At 46.8% G+C, this 25,779-nt stretch overlaps 1 long non-coding RNA gene across 3 annotated transcripts in view; it reads right to left on the bottom strand.

The window, feature by feature from the left end:
* LOC134928242 (uncharacterized) overlaps positions 1-25,779 on the bottom strand; it is a 45,610-nt gene that overhangs the window by 13,203 nt on the left and 6,628 nt on the right. For all 3 annotated transcript variants that reach the window (XR_010177862.1, XR_010177863.1, XR_010177861.1), the window contains exon 3: positions 5,879-6,084. This is a non-coding gene — a long non-coding RNA (uncharacterized LOC134928242). The remainder of the gene's footprint in view (positions 1-5,878; positions 6,085-25,779) is intronic.

Below are 25,779 nucleotides of genomic sequence, written 5' to 3'. Positions count from 1 at the left end.
AATAAAGGTGGGGCTCTCTCTCCACGTTAATCCATATGTATGAAACACAAGACTGGTCTGAAAGTATGCTAGGGATTGGAAAGAGTTATATAGGCATTTACACTGGCAGACAGGCCTACCACACCGCTTTTTTATTTACATACACTGTTGGATGAATATTTTATGGTAGGGACTGAACAGGGCTGACATATTAGAAGTATATTACAAGTACAAGTATCCAAGTACCTAGGCACAATAACACAAAAATTAATTGACAAATTAATCATCATCATGATGTACAGTCGTAATAGGTTGGGTATGGGATCCTGGTCCTTACCATGCTGGTGGTCAGAAGAACAACAGCGACATGCTGAAGTTCAGGATCCCAACCCAGTGGGTAAATATACTAACCCCCCCCCACTGCCTAACCCTAAACCGTCCCCCCTTAGTGCCTAACTCTAACCCTCCCTTCTTACTGCCTAAACCTAACCCCCCTCCTGATGCAGCCTAACCGTAACCATCCCCAGTATACTTACGTTAGGGATGCCGACAATAGGGATTTCATTGTCTGCATTGTGATTGGTGTCAGAATTCCAGCGCTGGTCTTTTCACCAGTATCGGGATTCTGGGAACATCCTGTAGTAATATAGCATAGTTACAAATGTAGCAACGCTCATCGTTGCCACCATGCGTTTGCACATGCGCATGCATCACAGCATAGTGCGAACGCTCCACTGTGCGACTGATCATAGCTGGGGGGTTCGCTCCATAGGCTAACATGGTGTGGGCGTGCGTACGCACACGCATATGCAGTGGGCACATTTGTCGGCAACAATGAGCGTGGCTACATCTGTACCTGCCTGCAGTGCTGCTGCCTGCCTTGTCACCTCACCAGTCCTCCTCAGTCTGAGCCTCTCTCTATCCCTCCTTACTTCGTGCTGCAGAGCTGTGGCCGGACCAATCAGCTATCCACACTGAAGTGGCAGTGGTGAAACCAGCGAGTGGTGGGCTCAGGTGCAACCCCACCCTTCCCCCATACACACACACTATAACATTTATTGTTAATGACACTAATTTAACAGAACACTGTGTGTGCCTGATAATACATATCACACCTCCCCTCCCTAACTGGGGCCACTCTCCCACTGCTGCAAATAGTCACTGTTTTGTGAGAAATATAAGATCTTGGGAAGAATACTCACGTTTAGCAGCACATCCAGAGAGGGAAGGCTCAGCCAGAGGCATGCTAGGAGATGTAGTCCACTAGTACTCCTGCATAGTGAGAAAGTGCAGGGGAGGGACTACAAACACCAGTCACAGTCACAGTCATGTGAACAAGTATGTAAATGAAGCAGCCGGGACTAGTCTGGCGGATGGTGGTCATTAGGTCCACATAAGTTAAATTTACATACATTGGGTGGACCACGTTTGATCGACATGCATTAGGTCGATATGATCACTAGGTCGACATGGTCATTAGGTCGACATGTACTAGGTCGACATGAAAAAAGGTCGACATGAATTTTTCAAAATGTTTTTCATTTTTTGACTTTTTTCATACTTAACGATCCATGTGGACTACAATTGGGAATGGTAGCCTGCGTGAGGCACCTTGCTTGAAGCATGGCGAGCTAAGTGAGCCATGTGAGGGGACACAGTGCACTAATTGGGGTTCCCCGTTACTTTTAGAAGAAAACGACACCAAAAAAAGTTTTAAAAAATCAACCTTTTTCCATGTCAACCTAGTACATGTCGACATAATGACCATGTCAACCTAGTGATCATGTCAGCCTAATGCATGTTGACCAAATGTGGTCGACCCAATGTATGTCGACCTAACTCATGTCGACCTAATGAACCACACCCCAGTCTAGCAGTGGAGCTGCTTCTGTGTATGATAGGTACAGTACTTGACTGGGTAATCTGCTAGTAATATCTTAGGCAGATGGGGGTCGGGGCACTAGTGGGTGAGGGGGACAGCCCAGCGGGGAATGCTGCATGCATGCCCCATTCTAATGGTGGCCAAATCTGCTGCGAGGAGCAGAGAAGGGAGGGCATCTCAGCCCTTGGCTGTACCGCATCGCACATCTGATAGGCCAGCTGGTCACAGGGGAGGGACCAGCCAGCATGAAGCCCAAAAGTCATCTAATCATGTCAGTGGAGGGGAGGCCCCCCTCCTCCTCTCCTTCAGCCGGGCCGCCTCCTCTCTGTGTGTGGTAGCTGGCTGAGTCAGCCGTCAGCCTGCATAATGGCACCAGCTGCGGGTCTTTTCATTGCGGCGGGTGAGGTGCATTGCGCCGCAGCTAGTTTTGCCCCTGTGCAGTGGGACTCCGGAAGAGACAGCTTTTGTGATGGATGGGTTGGGTTTGGCCAGGCCCCATGGTACTCGCCGGGCCCTAGGCGTGCGCTTAGGTTGCCTTTTGGTAAATCCACCCCTGCCTATAAGGTCACATTAATTTGGTAGATACAGTTGTGCTCATAAGTTTACATACCCTAGCAGTATTTGTGATTTTCTGGCCATTTGTCAGAGAATATGAATGATAACTCACAAACTTTTCTTTCACTCATGGTTAGTGGTTGGGTGAAGCCATTTATTGTCAAACAACTGTGTTTACTCTTTTTAAATCATAATGACAACAGAAACTACCCAAATGACCCTGATCAAAAGTTTACATACCCCAGTTCTTAATACCGTGTATCGGCCCCTTTAACATCAATGACAGCTTGAAGTCTTTTGTGGTAGTTGTGGATGAGGCTCTTTATTTTCTCAGATGGTAAAGCTGCCCATTCTTCTTGGCAAAAAGCCTTCAGTTCCTGTAAATTCTTGGGCTGTCTTGCATGAATCTCCCCAGAGTGGCTCAATGATATTGAAGTCAGGAGACTGAGATGGCCACTCCAGAACCTTCACTTTATTTTGCTGTAGCCAATGACAGGTCGACTTGGCCTTGTGTTTTGGATCATTGTCATGTTGGAACGTCCAAGTACGTCCCATGCGCAGCTTCCGGGCTGATGAGTGCAAATTTTCCTCCAGTATTTTCTGATAACATGCTGCATTCATCTTGCCATCAATTTTGACCAAGTTTCCAGTGCCTTTGTAGCTCACACATCCCCAAAACATCAGCGATCCACCTCCATGTTTCACAGTAGGAATGGTGTACCTTTCATCATAGGCCTTGTTGACTCCTCTCCAAATGTAACGTTTATGGTTGTGGCCAAAAAGTTCAATTTTGGTCTCATCACTCCAAATGACTTTGTTCCAGAAGTTTTGAGGCTTGTCTCTGTGCTGTTTGGAGTATTGTAAGTGGGATGCTTTGTAGCACTTGCGTAGTAATGGATTTCTTCTGGTGACTCAACCATGCAGCCCATTTTTCTTCAAATGCCTCCTTATTGTGCATCTTGAAACAACCACACCACTTTTTTTCAGAGAGTCCTGTATTTCAACTGAAGTTATTTGTGGATTTTTCTTTGCATCCTGAACAATTTTCCTGGCAATTGTGGCTGAAATTTTTGTTGGTCTACCTGACCGTGATTTGGTTTCCACAGAATCCCTCATTTTCCACTTCTTAATTAGAGTTCAAACACTGCTGATTGGCATTCTCAATTGCTTGGATATCTTTTTATATCCCTTTCCTGTTTTATACAGTTCAATTACCTTTTCCCGCAGATCCTTTGACAATTCTTTTGCTTTCCCCATGACTCAGAATCCAGACACGTCAGTGCAGCACTGGATGAAAGATGCAAGGGTCTTTCAGGAGTCCAGAAACTCACTGACCTTTTATACACACACACTGATTACAAGCAAACAGATCACAGGTGAGGATGGTTACCTTTAGTAGCCATTCAAACCCGTTTGTGTCAACTTGTGTGCATGTTATCAGGCCAAAATCTTCAGGTTATGTAAACTTTTGATCAGGGTCATTTGGGTAGTTTCTGTTGTCATTATGATTTAAAAAGAGTAAACACAGTTGTTTGACAATAAATGGATTCACCCAACCACTAACCATGAGTGAAAGAAAAGTTTGTGAGTTATCATTCATATTCTCTGACAAATGGCCAGAAAATCACAAATTCTGCTAGGGTATGTAAACTTATGAGCACAACTGTATATTACAGTAATCATATATGCTATAACAGATCAGGCTATATAATGGAAAATGCAGTCTGCAATGTGAAAGTGTCATGATATACTGTATATATGGGTTGGGTATAATATCCCTGTGCACGGGATGCCGGTGGTTAGAAAACTGATGCCGGCATCCTGGTGATGAAGATTCCAACAAGGGTAAGTTAAGCTCTATAACTCACCCCCTACACCCCTAACCCTGCCTTAAGACTGCCTAACCGTAACCTCCTGCATTGGTGCATAACCCTAACCTCCCTGGTTAGTGCCTAAACATAACCCCCCATAACCCACAGCCTAACCCTAACCCTCCCCCCTTAGTGCCTAAATCTACCCCCACTTCAGTGGTACCTAACCCTAACTCCCTTACCCCCGTAGCCTAACCCTGACCTCCCTTGTGGTAGCTAATGCTACCCCCACCTCCACAGCATAACACTAACCTCCCAGCTCTACATACCTTTGGGATCCCAGCTGTCGGGACGTGCAATGTTTTCTGGATGCCGGTGTCGGAGTTCTGATGGTTGTCGGGATTCCAGCAGCTGGGATCACGATAGCCAGGATATTGAACGTAAGCCGTATGTATGTGTCAACTGTTTTCTGCTGTTTTATATATATATATATATATATATATATATATATATAGATAGATACATACATATCATTGGCGCTTTTCTATCATGGGTGCAATGTGTGTGGTGCCAACACCGCACACATTGCACCCATACTTTTTATACTCACCTCTCCGAAATCCACCACCAGGCGCTGTAGCGGTATCCATCACTGCAAAAACTCAGCAAGACGCCCCTGATATATATATATATATATATATATATATATATATATATGTTATCAGATGACAGTTGGGAGCTATTAAGCAACATTTATCTATTTATCTGATACATAGTAGAGAATATATGTGTGTGGACATTAGCTACAATACTGATTTATATAAAATATTTTAAGTTCTCCCTGGTTATGATGTTTTATTGTGCCTTGGTGATCATATGTATTAATTTAATACACAAATATATGCAGAGGATTATATTGAATAAATATCCCGATAATCTGGACACAAATAAAAAATAGAATAATATGTCTATCACCCCTAGTCTCCAAACCTTTAAACGTTCCCTGATAACTGACCTCTTCAGACAAGCCTATCAAATATCAGACCCACCCACACAACCTTCAATGCTTCCCTATCTAATTACATCCTCTCTGTACAGAACACATAACCTCACATATTTGTCTTTCTTTGCTCTCACACCCTCCTGACACTTGGCCAACATTGCTGGGTGATCATATCATACAACCCATTAAGAACCTAGCAATCTTGTGGACCATTATGCAATAGGTAGCATCTTGTGTATCAATGCCTATTTCCCTATAGATTGTAAGCTTGCGAGCAGGGCCCTCCTACCTCTATGGGGGGTATTCAATTGAATTCGGAAACTGCCGTCTTGTCGGAGAGACAGCATTTTTCCACTGTTTTAGGTCGGAAAGGGGTTCCGAGCTATGCAATGCGGCCCCATTTTTTCAGTTTGTTCTATTACTGTTGTTCTAATTGTAAAGCGCAACGGAATATGCTGCTCTGTATAAGAAACTGTTATTAATAATAATAATAATAATAAAAATATTATCTGGATATAGTCTTATAATTTGCTTAACGTGGTGTGAAATTAGAGATATATTATATGTTATGGCAATTAAGAGAGACCCTACAATACGAATTGAATACAGCTTATTACTCACCAGGGAAAAATCACCATGCTTACTCACCAGGGAGAACAGGGATGCCAAGATGTACAGTAGTGTATTAGAATACCACAGCATTGAAATGAAAAAGTAAATAGGGACCATAGGGGTCTGTGATGAAAATGTATAGTCAGGCAACAGGGGAAGAGGTCCAGAGTCCATTATGTAGAAAGCGGGAGGCAGTACACTCTCTGCTTCATGAAGCTGCTGATAGGTGTAAGGGTGTACATCTATAAAGAGAAAAGACATCCGTAAAACTGGAAACACAGTTTAGAACATCAAAGAAGTAGACATACAGATGTGTCCACTATTACCTTTCTGAAAAAAGTATCATGGCCTGCCGTTCATGGCACGAGATAAGCTTTCCTCTTAAGATATACACGGCAAGCCATGTGTATCTCCTCTGAAATATAGTGATGTACCACTTTTCAGACAGCAGGTGGCATTTTCAGAAACTGAGCAAGCAGAAAGTCTGATAAAGAGATTCTAGAGGGAGTAGTTCAGACCTGATTCTAGCAGCATTTTATTTGCAAATGGGCAAAACCATGGGGGTCATTCCGAAATGATCGCACGCTAGGTTGTTTTGCAGCATTGCGATCAGGTCGAAACTGCACATGCGTATGCACCTCAATGCGCATGTGCGTCGTACGGGTACAAAGCGGATCATTGCTGAGCAATGGATTTAACGAAGAATCGATTCGCACAGCAGATCGCAAGGAGATTGACAGGAAGAGGGCATTTGTGGGTGGCAGCTGAACGCTTTCTGGGAGTGTTTGGAAAAACGCAGGCGTGTCCAAGCGTTTGCAGGGCAGGTGTCTGACGTCAATTCCGGACACGAACAGGCTAAAGTGTTTGCCCCGAATTTACATCAGACACCCACCCTGCAAACGCATAGACACACCTGCGTTTTTCCAAACACTCCCAGAAAACGGTCAGTTGACATCCACAAATGTTTTCTTCCAGTCAATCTCCTTGCGATTGTCTGTGCGAATGGATTCTTCATTAAATCCATTGCTCAGCAACGATCCACTTTGTACCTGTGCGACGCGCCTGCGTATTGCGGGGCACACACATGCGCAGTTATGTCCTGATCGCAGCTCAGCAAAACAACCTAGCGTGCAATCAGGCCTGCATGACCCCCATGGTTTTGCCCATCTGCTAACAAAATTGCAGCTATGGGGGGGTCATTCCGAGTTGATCGTAGCCCTGCAAAATTTTGCAGGGCTACGATCAGGAACAGAGACATGTGGGGGATGCCCAGCACAGGGCCAGTCCGCCCTGCAGGTCAGTTACGCCCCCCCCCCCCCCCCTGCAGAAGTGCAAAAGTATTGCACAGCGGCGATGCTTTTGTACTTCAGGAGTAGCTCCCGGCCAGCGCAGCTTTAGCGTGCTGGCCGGGAGCTACTCATTACTACACGGCCCGCAGCGGCTGGTCAGCAGCAGCGATCGGGTCAGAATGACCCCCATGAGCCGTATGTGCAGGGCAATTTATCCATCATGCACACGGGAATATCAGCCGCAGCAGCTAATTGTGAAGTATTAATATTTTTCCAATACATCTCTCATACTAACTTCCAACATGTACCTGGCTCAATGTTGCCTATATGTTTAAAAAAATCTTTTTCCTTGTGATTGATAATGTGCTGATGAAGAGTTCATACAAACTCCACACAGAGATTCAATATAGAAAGTATGATACTAACTAAAAGGCACTATTGATACTTGTCATTTTTTGCAATTGTTTGGTGGTTAAGGTGCGAGTAGAGAGAATTTTTGGTATTTCAATAACACATATATTTCACTGGGATCCGGTCTGAAGATCGACAGTGTCTGCCATACAAGTGGGTGCTGCGTCTGTCTGCCACAAATCGGTCCAGTGCTGAGGCTGTGTTGCCATAATAAATCACTGGGTGCTCTGTCTGCCATACAAGTGGGTGCTGTGCCTGTCTGCCACAAATCAGTCCTGTGCTTGGGCTGTGCTCCATAATAAGTCACTGGGTGCTCTACCTGCCATACAAGTGGGTGAAGAAACATGAGACCCAGGGCCTGATCAGCCATAAGCCTGCAGCCGGAATGGCTGAGTCCTGGGGGGGCACCGGCACAATAGATGCTTAGGCTCTACCTACTACTGGAAGCTGCAGATTCCATGCAGACAGCATGGAAGACGGCCCTTATAGGAGACAGATGCCAGGGGTATTACTAGACCATTACCCAGCGCTACCCAGAATGAGCATGTAACCCCCTGGCTCTAAGCATATAACCCCTATGGCAAAAAGCATATGTAACCCCTGGCAATGAGCATGTAACCCCTGGCAACGAGCATGTGACCGGGTCAGACGTCTGGTCAGCAGAATCAAGGATGCCGGTGGCTTCTCCTCCCACCTCTAGCCACCAACAGCACCGTGGGCAGCAACATGGACATCCATATGTGCAGGGCAATTTATCCATCAGGCACACAGGAATATCAGCAGCGGCAGCTAATTGTGAAGTATTAATATATCTCCAATACATGAGTGCCAGTAGTGTCCTCGGTGCAGAGGTGTAGGTGGTGTAATCAGTGCAGGGGGGCTGGCAGTATCCCCAGTGCAGGAGTGTCAGTAGTGCGGGAGATGTCCTCCTTGCACTTGGTTGATGGTACCGTGGACACTTCTGGCACTCCCGCACTGAGGACACCTCAGCAGGAAGCGTCCTGCTATGCAAAACCATTCACTCCCGCTGACATCGCTGGGCAGGCGGAAAATCACTCAGTATGTATGCGCTGAGTGGTTTTCTGCCCAGCGATATCAGTGATCACACGGGCTCAGCAAGATCACTCAGCACACAGAGCTGCACCAGCGATGTGTGCTGAGCGATCTGTCACTGCCCGTGTTTGCAATAGAGAAAACATGGGTGATGACTAGATCTTTCAAGCATGCAGGGACGCACATCACTATCGCTATAGTCCATACACACATAGCGATTTGTGCTGTATTTCTAAGTGACTCAGCAAATCAATTAGAAAAGCAGCCCAAATCGCTATGTGTGTGTGATTGTATTCAGGTCATTCTGATGTACAGTATTGCCAGCTTTAGAGTCCAGTTCTTAATAGTGTAGGTGTGAAAATCTCAGTGTGAGAGGCCTTTGAAGTAGATTCCTTGGGGAATAGAGATACAGCACAGTAACATGTATTCTGGGTGGGGGAAGGGCTGCTGTCCTGGAATTTGAAATAAACAGTGAACTTTTAGCAATTCAGAGCCTCAGTTTATTAATGCAAAAATTGGAGTTATTTGTTACTCAGAGCACAGAGGTGAATGAAGTCTAAAGTGACATTAAATAATAAGTTAATTAAAACCTAATAGTGCTACAAGGTAACGGAACATATTATAAGACTTTGCAATGATAAAATAATTCCAACTAAATAGTATAAATATACTGTAAGTTAGACAAAACTGAATGCAATCACTTGGATGCTTTGTACAATCCATACACAATTACAGTATACAGTGTTGTAGAGGTGACTACTTTTTTTTTTAAAACAATTTTCAAGATTGCATAACAAATGTAATACTAGGGTGAAGTACATGTTACAGATAAAATATAACAAATTAATTAATTTAAGCAGGTAGTCTAATTTTGATATTTCAAGCATTTGCAGAAAGGATGAGTACGATAGGTAAAGGGCCCTTTATGCAAATTCTATGCATTATTCGTTTGCGTACTGTCTTTTTTGATGTGTCGACATATGGCCTGTCGACCAATATTGGTCGACCTAATGACTGTTGACCTTCTTTTTGTCGACAATATGATCCATTCCAATTACATGCAGCTGGCTTGTCCATTTCTTTCTATAATCACTGGCAGCACAGAAAATAAATGGTCTTCATAATTATTACAGGTCTCCAATGTAAGTACGTTTTTCCAAAATGTATTGATGCCATCAATCAGTTGCTCTTTTGTCCTTGGCTTACATTGAGAACGAATATAACTTTTCATTTGAGACCACACTAGCTCGATAGGATTCATGTCCGGTGATCTGTGAAAAGTCAATAAAGGGAGAGAATTTAAAAATGGAATATTTGGCATTTCATGCTTTACAGTGCGGGAGGTGTCCTCAGTCCATGAGTGCTAGCAATAGGTGTGCCGGCAGGGCAGGGGTGTCGGCAGTGCAAAAGGTGTCCTCATTGCAGGAGTGCCGGCAGTGAGGGCGGTGTCCTCATTGCAGGAGTTCAGGGGTGCCAGCAGTGTGGGAGTGCCGGAAGTGTCCTCAGTGCAGGGGTGCCGGCAGTGTCGGCAGTGCAGGAGGTGTCCTTAGTGCAGGAATTCTGGCAGTATCCCCAGTGCAGGAGTGTCAGCAGTGCAGGCAGTGCCGGTGGTGTCCTCAGTGCAGGGGTGTCGGCAGTGTGGGAGTACTGGAGGTGTCCTTAGTGCAGGAGTTCAGGGGTGTCGGCAGTTTGGGAGTGCCAGAAGTGTCCTTGGTGCAGGGGTTCCAGCAGTGTTGGCAGTGTGGGAGGTGTCCTCAGTGCAAGAGTTCAAGGGTGCTGGCAGTGTCGGCAGTGTGGGAGTGTCTGAAGTGTCCTCGGTGCAGGGGTGCCAGCAGTGCGGGAGGTGTCCTCAGTCTAGGAGTGCTGACAGTATCCCCAGTGCAGGTGTGCCGGCAGTGTTGACAGTGCGGGAGGTGTCCTTAGTGCAGGAATTCTGACAGTATCCCCAGTGCAGGAGTGTCAGCAGTGCAGGCAGTGCCGGTGGTGTCCTCAGTGCAGGGGTGTCGGCAGTGTCGGCAGTGTGGGAGTACTGGAGGTGTCCTTAGTGCAGGAGTTCAGGGGTGTCGGCAGTTTGGGAGTGCCAGAAGTGTCCTTGGTGCAGGGGTTCCAGCAGTGTTGGCAGTGTGGGAGGTGTCCTCAGTGCAAGAGTTCAAGGGTGCTGGCAGTGTGGGAGTGTCTGAAGTGTCCTCGGTGCAGGGGTGCCAGCAGTGCGGGAGGTGTCCTCAGTCTAGGAGTGCTGGCAGTATCCCCAGTGCAGGTGTGCCGGCAGTGTCGGCAGTGCAGGAGGTGTCCTTAGTGCAGGAATTCTGGCAGTATCCCCAGTGCAGGAGTGTCAGCAGTGCAGGCAGTGCCGGTGGTGTCCTCAGTGCAGGGGTGTCGGCAGTGTCGGCAGTGTGGGAGTACTGGAGGTGTCCTTAGTGCAGGAGTTCAGGGGTGTCGGCAGTTTGGGAGTGCCAGAAGTGTCCTTGGTGCAGGGGTTCCAGCAGTGTTGGCAGTGTGGGAGGTGTCCTCAGTGCAAGAGTTCAAGGGTGCTGGCAGTGTCGGCAGTGTGGGAGTGTCTGAAGTGTCCTCGGTGCAGGGGTGCCAGCAGTGCGGGAGGTGTCCTCAGTCTAGGAGTGCTGGCAGTATCCCCAGTGCAGGTGTGCCGGCAGTGTCGACAGTGCGGGAGGTGTCCTTAGTGCAGGAATTCTGACAGTATCCCCAGTGCAGGAGTGTCAGCAGTGCAGGCAGTGCCGGTGGTGTCCTCAGTGCAGGGGTGTCGCAGTGTCGGCAGTGCGGGAGTACTGGAGGTGTCCTTAGTGCAAGAGTTCAGGGGTGTCAGCAGTTTGGGAGTGCCAGAAGTGTCCTCGGTGCAGGGGTTCCAGCAGTGTTGGCAGTGTGGGAGGTGTTCCCAGTGCAGGAGTACAGGGGTGCTGGCAGTGTCGGCAGTGTGGGAGTGTCGGAAGTGTCCTCGGTGCAGAGGTGCCAGCAGTACGGGAGGTGTCCTCAGTCTAGGAGTGCTGGCAGTATCCCCAGTGCAGGTGTGCCGGCAGTGTCGACAGTGCGGGAGGTGTCCTCATTGCAGGAATTCGGGGGTGCCGGCAGTGTGGGGTTGCCGGAAGTGTCCTCGGTATAGAAGTGCCGGCAGTGCGGGAGGTGTCCTCAGTCCATGAGTGCTAGCAATAGGTGTGCCGGCAGGGCAGGGGTGTCGGCAGTGCAAAAGGTGTCCTCATTGCAGGAGTGCTGGCAGTGAGGGCGGTGTCCTCATTGCTGGAGTTCAGGGGTGCCAGCAGTGTGGGAGTGCCGGAAGTGTCCTCTGTGCAGGGGTGCCGGCAGTGTCGGCAGTGCAGGAGGTGTCCTCAGTGCAGGAATGCTAGCAGTATACCCAGTGCAGGAGTATCGGCAGTGCGGGAAGTGCCGGCGGTGTCCTCAGTGCAGGGGTACCGGCAGTGTTGGCAGTGCGGGAGTACTGGAGGTGTCCTTAGTGCAGGAGTTCAAGGGTGTCGGCAGTGTGGGAGTGCCAGAAGTGTCCTTGGCGCGAGAGGTGTCTTCAGTGCAGGAGTGCTGGCAGTATCCCCAGCGCAGGGGTGCCAGAAGTGTCAGCAATCAGGGGTGCAGGCAGTGTGGGAGTGCCGGAAGTGTCCTCGGTGCAAAAGTGTCGGCAGTGTCGGCAGTGCAGGGGGTGTCCTCAGCGCAGGAGTGCTGGCAGCATCCCCAGTGCAGGGGTGCCGGCAGTGTGGGCAGTGCCGGCGGTGTCCTCAGTGCAGGGGTGCCGGTGACTTACTTACCTGCTGCAACGTTTTCAGCCTGTTCGGTCCTGGCTCTGACGTCAAACACCCGTCCTGGACACGCTTGCGTTTCTCTCACTACACCCGCGTTTTCTTACCCCCCCCCCCCCCCCCGAAAACGGCTGCAAACGGTGAGTTGATGCCCAGGTACCCCCTCCGCCTGTCAATCTTCGTGCGATCATTGCAGCGATCGCTTTTTTCGGTTCCAGCGCCATTTCCCGTCGATGGCCGTGCGTGCGCATAGCAGCCGTCACACATGTGCAGTAGGGACCCGATTGCAGCTGTGCGAACGACAACACGCTGCGATTGGGTCATAATGACCCCCTAAGTCCAGAACTACTTAAAAACTGCACAACATTTTTTACCATAACAGGCCTGCACAAGTGATCAAAGCCTTGGTATGGGATAAAAAACAACCCCCATAGGCAGAGGTTAGTTTGTCGCACAGGCTGAAAAAAGCATCTTCGTCTGATCAACTCGTAATGAGGCCCTTTATTTGGAAATATTTTATCATTGCAAAATCTTATAATATGTTCTTTTACTCTATAGCACTAAGGTTTTTATTAACTTATTATTTAATTTCACTTTAGATTTCATTCACCTCTGTGCTTTGAGCAACATACTGTATACTGTAGTAAGCAGGGACGTGCCCACCGCACGTCACTGATAGTAACATCCCCCAGCCAGGATAAAATCTGTAACCCCCAAGAAGTCTACTTCAAAGGCCTCTCACACTGAGATTTTGTTAGGGTCTCCTGCCCTGTGCTGCCACATCGTCATGGCAACCGGGAGACAAGTGCTAGCGGAGTAACCTGAGCGCAGCTGATACTCCGGTTCGGGTCTTGTGCTGTGCAGTGGTTACAGGCTCTGTGCACGGCAGGGGATCCGGTGCTGGTTTTTGTGCTCACAGTCTGTGAGGTCTGAGTGGGGCGTGGACAGCACCTGCTTTATAAGGCCTCTTCTCAGGTTAAGCAGATGCTGCTGAATCTTTGTTGGTTAGTCAGTTCCTGAAAGTTAGCCAGTACTGTGTAGCTTTGTATTTGTTGTTGCTTACTGCAAATAGGCCTGGGGATTTGGTACTACACTCTGCCAATCCAGACCTAGCAGTAAGACTGGAGTCAGTCGTTTAGCTTGCTGGGGTTCTTTTACTACTCTGTGAACTTAGCAAGTTTGCGGCTGTATTCTAAGACTTGCCTGCCTAAATCCTGTCTCACTGTGCAAGGTGTCAGGTGTCAGTTTAGTGGCAGTAAGCTGAACCTGTGCACTGCAAGTGAGAATTAGGATTGTGGAGACTCTCCTTGTGTCTATCATTCCATCTCTGACCAAGGAGTTTACTGCCACACCCGTTGGTAACCCTTTAGGGTTTTGCTGTTGCCCTTAGCAACAGCATTTCGGGTTCTCTACGTATTAAAACACAACATCTTGCTTTTCCCATCTGAGCATTACTAATACTAGGGAGACACCCAGTTCCTTAGCCTCTGGGCTTCTCTGTTCACTTTGTGTGTATTTTGTTACCCTATCACCTTCTGTGTACGTAATGTCATATTCCCCAGTCTGTCTGTGAGTTCATTTGTTTTGCATACCTATCCGTTCAGACACCAGTACATTCCTGCAGGCACTGGTGTGCATAACAGATTTTCACACCTACACAATTAGCAATTAGACTTTAAAGCTGGCCATACTGATTACAGTGTCTATTTAACAGCAATGTTAGTGCAAAGCTATGTTACGTGATGCACTGGCCACCCAGTGGTGAAACTATCAATTGTCACGAATTGTCACGGCACAATATGACGGCACAAAAGCCCAAGGAATATATGTCATGCCAAATTTACTACCATAGCTCTGTTTTCAGAAAGGTAATAGTGGACACATCTGTACTAACTAAAATTCATGATGGCGATGAGCGCTACGACCAGATGAAATCACTTAGGCCTGATTCAGAGATGTACGTAAGCCTGATGGTTTTTATACTTCTCCAATGTTTAGAGATCTGCACATGGGCCGCACTGCACATTTGCCGGTCTCCTTCTGCAAGATGCTTGCAGTGCCACCAAGCCCAAACATGCAGCTGTAAAAGCATCCATCCCTGAATAAAGTCTCCTGCAACAATAGGACTGACCAGGACTGAGAAGGCTACACATCAGGCGGCATTGGGCTACTGCACAGTCAGCTAGACGCAGAGCAATAGACTGGAGCTTGGACACTCTTCAACAGAGGTAATTTAACAGCAGGTCTGCCTGAGCTCTGAAAAGCCACAGCTACTCAAGATAGCCATGCCTTCGATATTTAGAAAATCACAGTCAACAAGTAAGAAAGACAAAGCAAACTACAGTTTCAGAAAACCTTGTATAAACCAGTACATTTAAAGGGTTTTTTTGTTTGTTTTTAATGTATATGGCAATAAATTACAGTACTTTGCAATGACCTAAATGCACGTGGTTCTTCAGTTCCATAATGTTTGCAAAATATTTATTTTATCCCAAAGTCTATGTCAGTTTGTGCATGGTGGAAACATGGTGATGATGATGTTACAGGATGAAGAAGGATTATTAGTCTTGGTAAGAAAATAATAAAAAAAAAATGCCTTCATGTATAAAGGTAACTTTACTGTCGAGTTGTATTGCATGTATAAAAAATACTGATCTATAAAATAAAGCATACCTTTTTTTACATATATTTGCAAAGAAAGTTTTGCTAAATCATTAGGTTTTGGCACTTTATGTATTGGAACTTTTTTATTATCAATCTTTGATTTTAAAAACAAAATAACCCATTAATTGAAGGTAGCCCGAAGTCATAGGCAAACTGAAAAACAATTTTAGTTAGGAGAGTTTGTTTTACCATGTGGCTCCCCTTAGTGGTAAATGTTGGAGACTTTTGGGGGGCGGCAGGACTTCTCTAAAAACTTTCATTAATATTATGTTATCTTAAAATGGTCATTTGAAATATACTGTATATATTAATAGCTGTAATTGTATCATTAGGCTGTGAAGTGATTATGTTTTCAAACATATAAGTAAAATAATTAGAAAACTGAGTGAAGAGACTTATACAGTTGAATTTGCTTAGATAGACAGCCATAGAAACTACATCCATTCCCTTCAACATACAATTCTGACGCCCACAAAATGAAACAGGTCAACATGGTGTTGCAGTCTATTCACACGCTTTGGGTTTGAAACTGAATCCTATTATATTTGAAGAATGCCTAGAAATACAGAAGAACAAGCAGTAGTGTTCATTATCAGTAGCAATTACCTGCTTGTAAGAACTATTCATTTTTGACAACCCATAATTTGACACTCAAAGTATGTAAAAACCTCTGAATTATATACTTTTATCCTTTTTCTTTCATGTTCTTAATTGCAGGACATATGATTATTAATTTTACATGTTCATCCTTCTCACATGGCTAAATGTGAAATTTATCAAATGTGATGAGTAATTCAATGAAATTAGCATTTTAGTAAACTTAATTCAACAAATTATACCTAACAGTCTTTTATAGTATCTCTCTAATTTTTTTGTCGTTAAATTCATCAGCATAGATTTATAGATTGAAAAACAGAGATACGGACAAAGAAAATCCAATAATGCAAAATGAATGGCAATTCTCAGAAAACATAAAAAAATAGTAAAACTTATAGCATCTCCGGTGCCCTTTATTAAGTAAAGAAAATAAACATTTATTTTGACTAAGTTTGATTTAATGACATTAATTTAGATTAATTTAGATTTTTTTTTTTACTATAATATTGAAAGTGCATGACAAATTATTTTGCTTTTCCTCTGCGTGCCTTTATGGTGCAATCAGCCTGATGGAAATTCCTTCTCCAGGGCTGCAACTAGGGGTGAGCGACAGGTACTGCCACCCAGGATACCTGTATATGGCTTGCATGGTGCATTTAATTCTATCTACAGCCTGGAGAGCCATGGGCTCTTAGTTTGCTGCTCCATGTCCACTCTTCTGTGAGACCATGGGGCCTCAGAATGTAGAAAAAGCAGAATCAGGTTGTACTGATACCACCACCTGGTAACTGACACTGTGGCCAGGCAAAAGGTGGAGAAATGTTTGCTAACACTATGCTGCAAGATAAAAAATACTATTACCTTGTTTTAAGGTTACAGCAACTACTGTAAATATATTTGTTCCGCTTGCGGGCTGCCAACTTGTATTAATAAACCACGTGGAAATTTAAATACAAAATGCAGCTCCAGGTTAAATGCTGGGGAACAGTATGCACAAATGTACAATACGTGACATTTCCTGTGCGTAACCTGTTACTATGTTATACTGTACAAGATTAGTTCTTTACACTGTACTAAATACTATTTGATGTACACTACAGTATGTCTGGGGGTAGTCATGATGGAAATTAATTTCTGGGTCAGGAAATTACCTCTGTCAACAACACCAACCAATGATGTCTCAGGATTAGACCACAGGTCTGCATCCTCAGCTTGGTGTATAAAAAGAAGGGTTTTAAAAAATAAGAATTTACTTACCGATAATTCTATTTCTCGTAGTCCGTAGTGGATGCTGGGACTCCGTAAGGACCATGGGGAATAGCGGCTCCGCAGGAGACAGGGCACAAAAGTAAAAGCTTTAGGATCAGGTGGTGTGCACTGGCTCCTCCCCCTATGACCCTCCTCCAAGCCTCAGTTAGGATACTGTGCCCGGACGAGCGTACACAATAAGGAAGGATTTTGAATCCCGGGTAAGACTCATACCAGCCACACCAATCACACTGTACAACCTGTGATCTGAACCCAGTTAACAGCATGATAACAGCGGAGCCTCTGAAAAGATGGCTCACAACAATAATAACCCGATTTTTGTAACAATAACTATGTACAAGTATTGCAGACAATCCGCACTTGGGATGGGCGCCCAGCATCCACTACGGACTACGAGAAATAGAATTATCGGTAAGTAAATTCTTATTTTCTCTGACGTCCTAAGTGGATGCTGGGGACTCCGTAAGGACCATGGGGATTATACCAAAGCTCCCAAACGGGCGGGAGAGTGCGGATGACTCTGCAGCACCGAATGAGAGAACTCCAGGTCCTCCTCAGCCAGGGTATCAAATTTGTAGAATTTTGCAAACGTGTTTGCCCCTGACCAAGTAGCAGCTCGGCAAAGTTGTAAAGCCGAGACCCCTCGGGCAGCCGCCCAAGATGAGCCCACCTTCCTTGTGGAATGGGCATTTACATATTTTGGCTGTGGCAGGCCTGCCACAGAATGTGCAAGCTGAATTGTACTACACATCCAACTAGCAATCGTCTGCTTAGAAGCAAGAGCACCCCGTTTGTTGGGTGCATACAGGATAACAGCAAGTCAGTTTTCCTGACTCCAGCCGTCCTGGAAACATATATTTTCAGGGCCCTGACAACATCTAGCAACTTGGAGTCCTCCAAGTCCCTAGTAGCCGCAGGTACCACAATAAGCTGGTTCAGGTGAAACGCTGACACCACCTTAGGGAGAAACTGGGGACGAGTCCGCAGCTCTGCCCTGTCCGAATGGACAATCAGATATGGGCTTTTGTGAGACAAAGCCGCCAATTCTGACACTCGCCTGGCCGAGGCCAGGTCAACAGCATGGTCACTTTCCATGTGAGATATTTCAAATCCACAGATTTGAGCGGTTTAAACCAATGTGATTTGAGGAATCCCAGAACTACGTTGAGATCCCACAGTGCCACTGGAGGCACAAAAGGGGGTTGTATATGCAGTACTCCCTTGACAAACTTCTGGACTTCAGGAACTGAAGCCAATTCTTTCTGGAAGAAAATCGACAGGGCCGAAATTTGAACCTTAATGGACCCTAATTTGAGGCCCATAGACAGTCCTGTTTGCAGGAAATGCAGGAATCGACCGAGTTGAAATTCCTCCGTGGGGGCCTTCCTGGCCTCACACCATGCAACATATTTTCGCCAAATGCGGTGATAATATTGTGCGGTCACCTCCTTCCTGGCTCTGACCAGGGTAGGGATGACCTCTTCCGGAATGCCTTTTTCCCTTAGGATCCGGCGTTCAACCGCCATGCCGTCAAACGCAGCCGCGGTAAGTCTTGGAACAGACATGATCCTTGCTGAAGCAAGTCCCTTCTTAGTATCTCTTGAAGTTCCGGGTACCAAGTCCTTCTTGGCCAATCCGGAGCCACGAGTATAGTTCTTACTCCTCTCCGTCTTATAATTCTCAGTACCTTGGGTATGAGAGGCAGAGGAGGGAACACATACACCGACTGGTACACCCACGGTGTTACCAGAGCGTCCCAGCTATTGCCTGAGGGTCTCTTGACCTGGCGCAGTTTTTTGTTCAGACGGGACGCCATCATGTCCACCTTTGGTCTTTCCCAACGGTTCACAATCATGTGGAAGACTTCCAGATGAAGTCCCCACTCTTCCGGGTGGAGGTCGTGCCTGCTGAGGAAGTCTGCTTCCCAGTTGTCCACTCCCGGAATGAACACCGCTGACAGTGTTATCACATGATTTTTCGCCCAGCGAAGAATCCTTGCTGCCATTGCCCTCCTGCTTCTTGTGCCGCCCTGTATGTTTACGTGGGCGACTGCCGTGATGTTGTCCGACTGGATCAGCACCAGTTGACTTTGAAGCAGAGGTCTTCCTAGGCTCAGAGCATTGTAACTTGCCCTTAGCTCCAGTATATTTATGTGGAGAGAAGTCTCCAGACTTGACCACACTCCTTGGAAATTTCTTCCCTGTGTGACTGCTCCCCAGCCTCTCAGGCTGGCATCCGTGGTCACCAGGACCCAGTCCTGAATGCCGAATCTGCTGCCCTCTAGTAGATGAGCACTCTGCAGCCACCACAGAAGAGACACCCTTGTCCTTGGAGACAGGATTATCCGCTGATGCATCTGAAGATGCGATCCGGACCATTCGTCCAGCAGATCCCACTGAAAAATTCTTGCGTGAAATCTGCCGAATGGAATCGCTTCGTAAGAAGCCACCATTTTTCCCAGGACTCTTGTGCATTGATGCACTGACACTTGGCCTGGTTCTAGGAGGTTCCTAACTAGCTCGGATAACTCCCTGGCTTTCTCCTCCGGGAGAAACACCTTTTTCTGGACTGTGTCCAGAATCATCCCTAGGAACAGCAGACGTGTCGTCGGAATCAGCTGCGATTTTGGAATATTTAGAATCCATCCGTGCTGTCGTAGAACTACTTGAGATAGTGCTACTCCGACCTCCAACTGTTCTCTGGACCTTGCCCTTATCAGGAGATCGTCCAAGTAAGGGATAATTAAGACGCCTTTTCTTTGAAGAAGAATCATCATTTCGGCCATTACCTTGGTAAAGACCCGTGGTGCCGTGGACAATCCAAACGGCAGCGTCTGAAACTGATAGTGACAGTTCTGTACCACGAACCTGAGATACCCTTGGTGAGAAGGGCAATTTGGGACATGGAGGTAAGCATCCTTGATGTCCAGGGACACCATATAGTCCCCTTCTTCCTGGTTCGCTATCACTGCTCTGAGTGACTCCATCTTGATTTGAACCTTTGTATGTAAGTGTTCAAAGATTTCAGATTTAGAATAGATCTCACCGAGCCGTCTGGCTTCAGTACCACAAATAGTGTGGAATAATACCCCTTTCCTTGTTGTAGGAGGGGTACTTTGATTATCACCTGCTGGGAATACAGCTTGTGAATTGTTTCCAATACTGCCTCCCTGTCGGAGGAAGACGTTGGTACAGCAGACTTCAGGAACCTGCGAGGGGGAGACGTCTCGAATTTCCAATCTGTACCCCTGGGATACTACTTGTAGGATCCAGGGGTCCACTTGCGAGTGAGCCCACTGCGCGCTGAAACTCTTGAGACGACCCCCCACCGCCTTTGAGTCCGCTTGTACGGCCCCAGCGTCATGCTGAGGACTTGGCAGACGCGGTGGAGGGCTTCTGTTCCTGGGAAGGGGCTGTCTGCTGCAGTCTTCTTCCCTTTCCTCTACCCCTGGGCAGATATGACTGGCCTTTTGCCCACTTGCCCTTATGGGGACGAAAGGACTGAGGCTGAAAGACGGTGTCTTTTTCTTTATACGGCAATACTTCCATGTGCCGTTTGGAATCTGCATCACCTGACCACTGTCGTGTCCATAAACATCTTCTGGCAGACATGGACATCGCATTTACTCTTGATGCCAGAGTGCAAATATCCCTCTGTGCATCTCTCATATATAGTAATGCATCCTTTAAATGCTCTATAGTCAATAAAATACTGTCCCTGTCAAGGGTATCAATATTTTCAGTCAGGGAATCCGACCAAGCCACCCCAGCGCTGCACATCCAGGCTGAGGCGATCGCTGGTCGCAGTATAACACCAGTATGTGTGTATATACTTTTTAGGATATTTTCCAGCCTACTATTAGCTGGTTCCTTGAGGGCGGCCGTATCTGGAGATAGTAACGCCACTTGTTTTGTTAAGCCTTATCCACCCTAGGGGGTGTTTCCCAACGCGCCCTAACTTCTGGCGGAAAAGGGTATAACGCCAATAATTTTCTATCGGGGGAAACCCACGCATCATCACACACTTCATTTAATTTATCTGATTCAGGAAAAACTACAGGTAGTTTTTTCACACCCCACATAATACCCTTTTTTGTGGTACTTGTAGTATCAGAAATATGTAACACCTCCTTCATTGCCCTTAACATGTAACGTGTGGCCCTAATGGAAAATACGTTTGTTTCTTCACCGTCGACACTGGAGTCAGTGTCCGTGTCTGTGTCTGTGTCGACCGACTGAGGTAATGGGCGTTTTAAAGCCCCTGACGGTGTTTGAGACGCCTGGACAGGTACTATAGTGCTATAGTGCTCAGCGCTGTCCGGCAAAACTGCGCATGCGCACTCTAATCCCGTGGATCCCGGGATTGGAGGCTCCAATCCCGGGATTCAAATACCGGCATTTTTGGGCCCAAATCCCGGGATCCCGCCGATCCCGGGATTGGCCTCCCTAGCTGGAGGCTACCAATTTAATTTCACCCTTTATATTAGCAACTGGTACTCTTATCAAAGATTGGCTGTTTGAGTTCACAGCCATGCCCTTCAGTATGAAGACTGTCTCAGCAACCTTTCAGCATATGGTTGATCACCTGGGGCTGGATGTAATGGAGTCTGATATTACTGGATGTGAGGGATTCCGGCCAATCTCTGATGTGTATTTTAAAGGTGCAATCATTTACAAGGCAGAACCATGCCTTGTAAATGATTAACCCTTTAAGAAAACATCTGAGATCGCCTGGAATCCCACACGTCAAGCAATCTTGGACTTCATTACATCTCACCCCTGCAGTCCAGTTGCCTGGATCTTGCCCAGGCCAGTCTGGATGATAGCACTATCTTCATCAAGATATGGAATGGTAGAAGTACTGTACTTGGGACACAAACTTGGCGGGGGTATATGGTAAGAACAGGCAAATCGTGGAGCCATTTCAAATTGGCCTCAACCAATCAGTGGCAGGAGTGAGCTTTCCTAGGGAATGATCAGCACTAGTGCAAATTCTTCCACAACTACAGTACTAATGCCAAACCTGCATGGGCCACACTATCAAAAGGTATACCAGGCAGATTGGCTGCCCCAGACTTCCAATGATGGTTCATTGTGCAGTCTAAGGCCTTGGGTTATGGACTAGGGGGGTCATTCCGAGTTGATCGCTCGCTAGCTAGTTTTAGCAGCTATGTAAACACTATGCTGCCGCCCACTGGGGAGTGTATTTTAGCTTAGCAGAAGTGTGAACGCATGTGCAGCCAAGCTCTACAAAAACAGTTTGTGCAGTTTCAGAGTAGCTCTGAACCTACTCAGCACTTGCGATCACTTCAGCCTATTCGTGTCCGGATTTGACGTCATACACCCACCCAGCGAACGCCCAGCCACGCCTGCGTTTTTTCAGACATGCCTGCATTTTTACAAACACTCCCTGAAAACGGTCAGTTGACAACCAGTAACGCCCCCTTCCTGTCAATCTTTTTGCAGCCGCCAGTGCGAAGGAAAACTTCTCTAGAACCTGAGCACAACCACAAAGAGCTTTGTACCCGTACGTCGAGCGTGCGCATTCCAGGGCATACGCATGCGCAGAAATGCCATTTTTTTACCTTATCGCTGTGCTGCGAAAATTGGCAGCGAGCGATCAACTCGGAATGACCCTCTAGGTGCTGTGTTGAGACAGGGAGGGGAGGATAGTACCGACCACCCTATGGCCTATCTCGCTCAGAAGCTATTAGCTGAGAAATGGCATATGCAACACTTGAGTTTCTAGCCATTGTGTGGGCACTAAAGAAATTGCAACCAACTTGTATGGATATGAATTCTCCATCAGGACAGGCATTAAAAGCTGGCTACAATGAACTGCTGTGGACAATGGATGAGAAATTTTTAGGTGGAGTTTGACATTACAAATTGTAAATAAGATTTTACTTACCGATAAATCTATTTCTCGTAGTCCGTAGTGGATGCTGGGGACTCCGTCAGGACCATGGGGATATAGCGGCTCCGCAGGAGACAGGGCACAATAATAAAAGCTTTAGGATCAGGTGGTGTGCACTGGCTCCTCCCCCTATGACCCTCCTCCAAGCCTCAGTTAGGATACTGTGCCCGGACGAGCGTGCATAATAAGGAAGGATATTGAATCCCGGGTAAGACTCATACCAGCCACACCAATCACACCGTACAACCTGTGATCTGAACCCAGTTAACAGTATGATAACAACGAAGGAGCCTCTGAAAAGATGGCTCACAACAAGAATAACCCGATTTTTGTAACAAAACTATGTACAAGTATTGCAGACAATCCGCACTTGGGATGGGCGCCCAGCATCCACTACGGACTACGAGAAATAGATTTATCGGTAAGTAAAATCTTATTTTCTCTGACGTCCTAGTGGATGCTGGGGACTCCGTCAGGACCATGGGGATTATACCAAAGCTCCCAAACGGGCGGGAGAGTGCGGATGACCCTGCAGCACCGAATGAGAGAACTCCATGTCCTCCTCAGCCAGGGTATCAAATTTGTAGAATTTGGCAAACGTGTTTACCCCTGACCAAGTAACTGCTCGGCAAAGTTGTAAAGCCGAGACCCCTCGGGCAGTCGCCCAAGATGAGCCCCCTTCCTTTTGGAATGGGCTTTTACCGATTTTGGCTGTGGCAGGCCTGCCACAGAAAGTGTAAACTGAATTGTATTACAAATCCAGCGAGCAATCGTCTGCTTAGAAGCAGGAGCACCCATCTTGTTGGGTGCATACAGGCTAAACAGCGAGTCAGATTTTCTGACTCCAGCCTTCCTGGAAACATATTTTTCTGGGCCCTGACAACGTCAAGTAACTTGGAGTCCTCCAAGTCCCTAGTACCCGCAGGTACCACAATAGGTTGGTTCATGTGAAAAACAGAAAACACCTTAAGGAGAAATTGAGGACGAGTCCTCAATTCTGCCCTGTCAGAATGAAAAATTAAGTAAGGGCTTTATATATGATAAAGCCGCCAATTCTGACACACGCCTGGCTGAAGCCAGGGCTAATAGCATCGTCACCTTCCATGTGAGATATTTTAAGTCCACAGTGGTGAGTGGTTCAAACCAATGTGACTTTAGGAAACTCAAAACAACATTGAGATCCCAATGTGCCACTGGGGCACAAAAGGAGGCTGTATATGCAGTACCCCTTTTACAAACATCTGAACGTCAGGCACTAAAGCCAGTTTTTTCTGGAAGAAATTCGACAGGGCCGAAATTTGAACCTTAATGGACCCTAATTTTAGGCCCATAGACAGTCCTGTTTTCAGGAAATGTAGGAAACGACCCAGTTGGAATTCCTCTGTAGGGGCCTTCTTGGCCCCACACCACGCAACATATCTTCGCCAAATGCGGTGAAAATGTTTTGCGGTTACATCCTTCCTGTCTTCGACCAGGGTAGGGATGACTTCATCTGGAATGCCCTTTCAGGATCCGGCGTTCAACCGCCATGCCGTCAAACGCGGCTGCGGTAAGTCTTGGAACAGACAAGGCCCCTGCTGGAGCAGGTCCTTTCTTAAAGGTAGAGGCCACGGGTCTTCCGTGAACATCTCTTGAAGTTTCGGGTACCAAGTCCTTCTTGGCCAATCCGAAACCACGAGTATCATTCTTACTCATCTCCCTCTTATGATTCTCAGTACTTTTTGTATGAGAGGCATAGGAGGGAACACATACTCTGACTGGTACATCCACAGTGTTACCAGAGCGTCCACCGCTATTGCCTGAGGGTCCCTTGACCTGGCGCAATATCTAGTTTTTGTTCAGGCGGGACGCCATCATGTCCACCTTTGGTTTTTTACAACGGTTTACAATCATGTGGAAGACTTCCCGATGAAGTCCCCACTCTCCCGGGTGGAGGTCATGCCTGCTGAGGAAGTCTGCTTCCCAGTTTTCCACTCCCGGAATGAACACTGCTGAGAGTGTTATCACATGATTTTTCGCCCAGCGAAGAATCCTTGCAGTTTCTGCCATTTCCCTCCTGCTTCTTGTGCCGCCCTGTCTGTTTACGTGGGCGACTGCCGTGATGTTGTCCCACTGGATCAATACCGGCTGACCTTGAAGCAGAGGTCTTGCTAAGCTTAGAGCATTGTAAATTGCCCTTAGCTCCAGTATATTTATGTGGAGAGAAGTCTCCAGACTCGATCACACTCTCTGGAAATTTTTTCCTTGTGTGACTGCTCCCCAGCCACTCAGGCTGGCATCCGTGGTCACCAGGACCCAGTCCTGAATGCCGAATCTGCGGCCCTTTCATAGATGAGCACTCTGCAGCCACCGCAGAAGAAACACCCTTGTCCTTGGAGACAGGGTTATCCGCTGATGCATCTGAAGATGCGATCCGGACCATTTTTCCAGCAGATCCCACGTAAAGGTTCTTGCGTGAAATCTACCGAATGGGATCGCTTTGTTTTAAGAAACCACCATTTTTCACAGGATCCTTGTGCAATGATGCACTGATACTTTTCCTGGTTTTAGGAGGTTCCTGACTAGCTCGGATAACTCCCTGGCTTTCTTCTCCGGGAGAAAACATCCTTTTCTGGACTGTGTCCAGAATCATCCCTAGGAACAGTAGACGTGTCGTCGGAAAAAACTGCGACTTTGGAATATTTAGAATCCACTCGTGCTGTCGTAGAACTACTTAAGATAGTGCTACTCCGACCTCCAACTGTTCTCTGGACCTTGCCCTTATCAGGAAAGCGTCCATATTTCTTTTAAGAAGAATCATCATTTCGGCCATTACCTTGGTAAAGACCCGGGGTGCCGTGGACAATCCAAACGGCAGCGTCTGAACTGATAGTGACAGTTCTGTACCACGAACCTGAGGTACCCTTGGTGAGAAGGGCAAATTTGGACATGTAGGTAAGCGTCCCTGATATCCAGTGACACCATATCGTCCCCTTCTTCC

This window comes from Pseudophryne corroboree, chromosome 5 (genome assembly GCF_028390025.1).
Source record: "Pseudophryne corroboree isolate aPseCor3 chromosome 5, aPseCor3.hap2, whole genome shotgun sequence".
Taxonomy (NCBI): domain Eukaryota; kingdom Metazoa; phylum Chordata; class Amphibia; order Anura; family Myobatrachidae; genus Pseudophryne; species Pseudophryne corroboree.
Note: the sequence above shows the minus strand (reverse complement) of the source record. Positions and strands in the feature narration are given on the sequence as shown.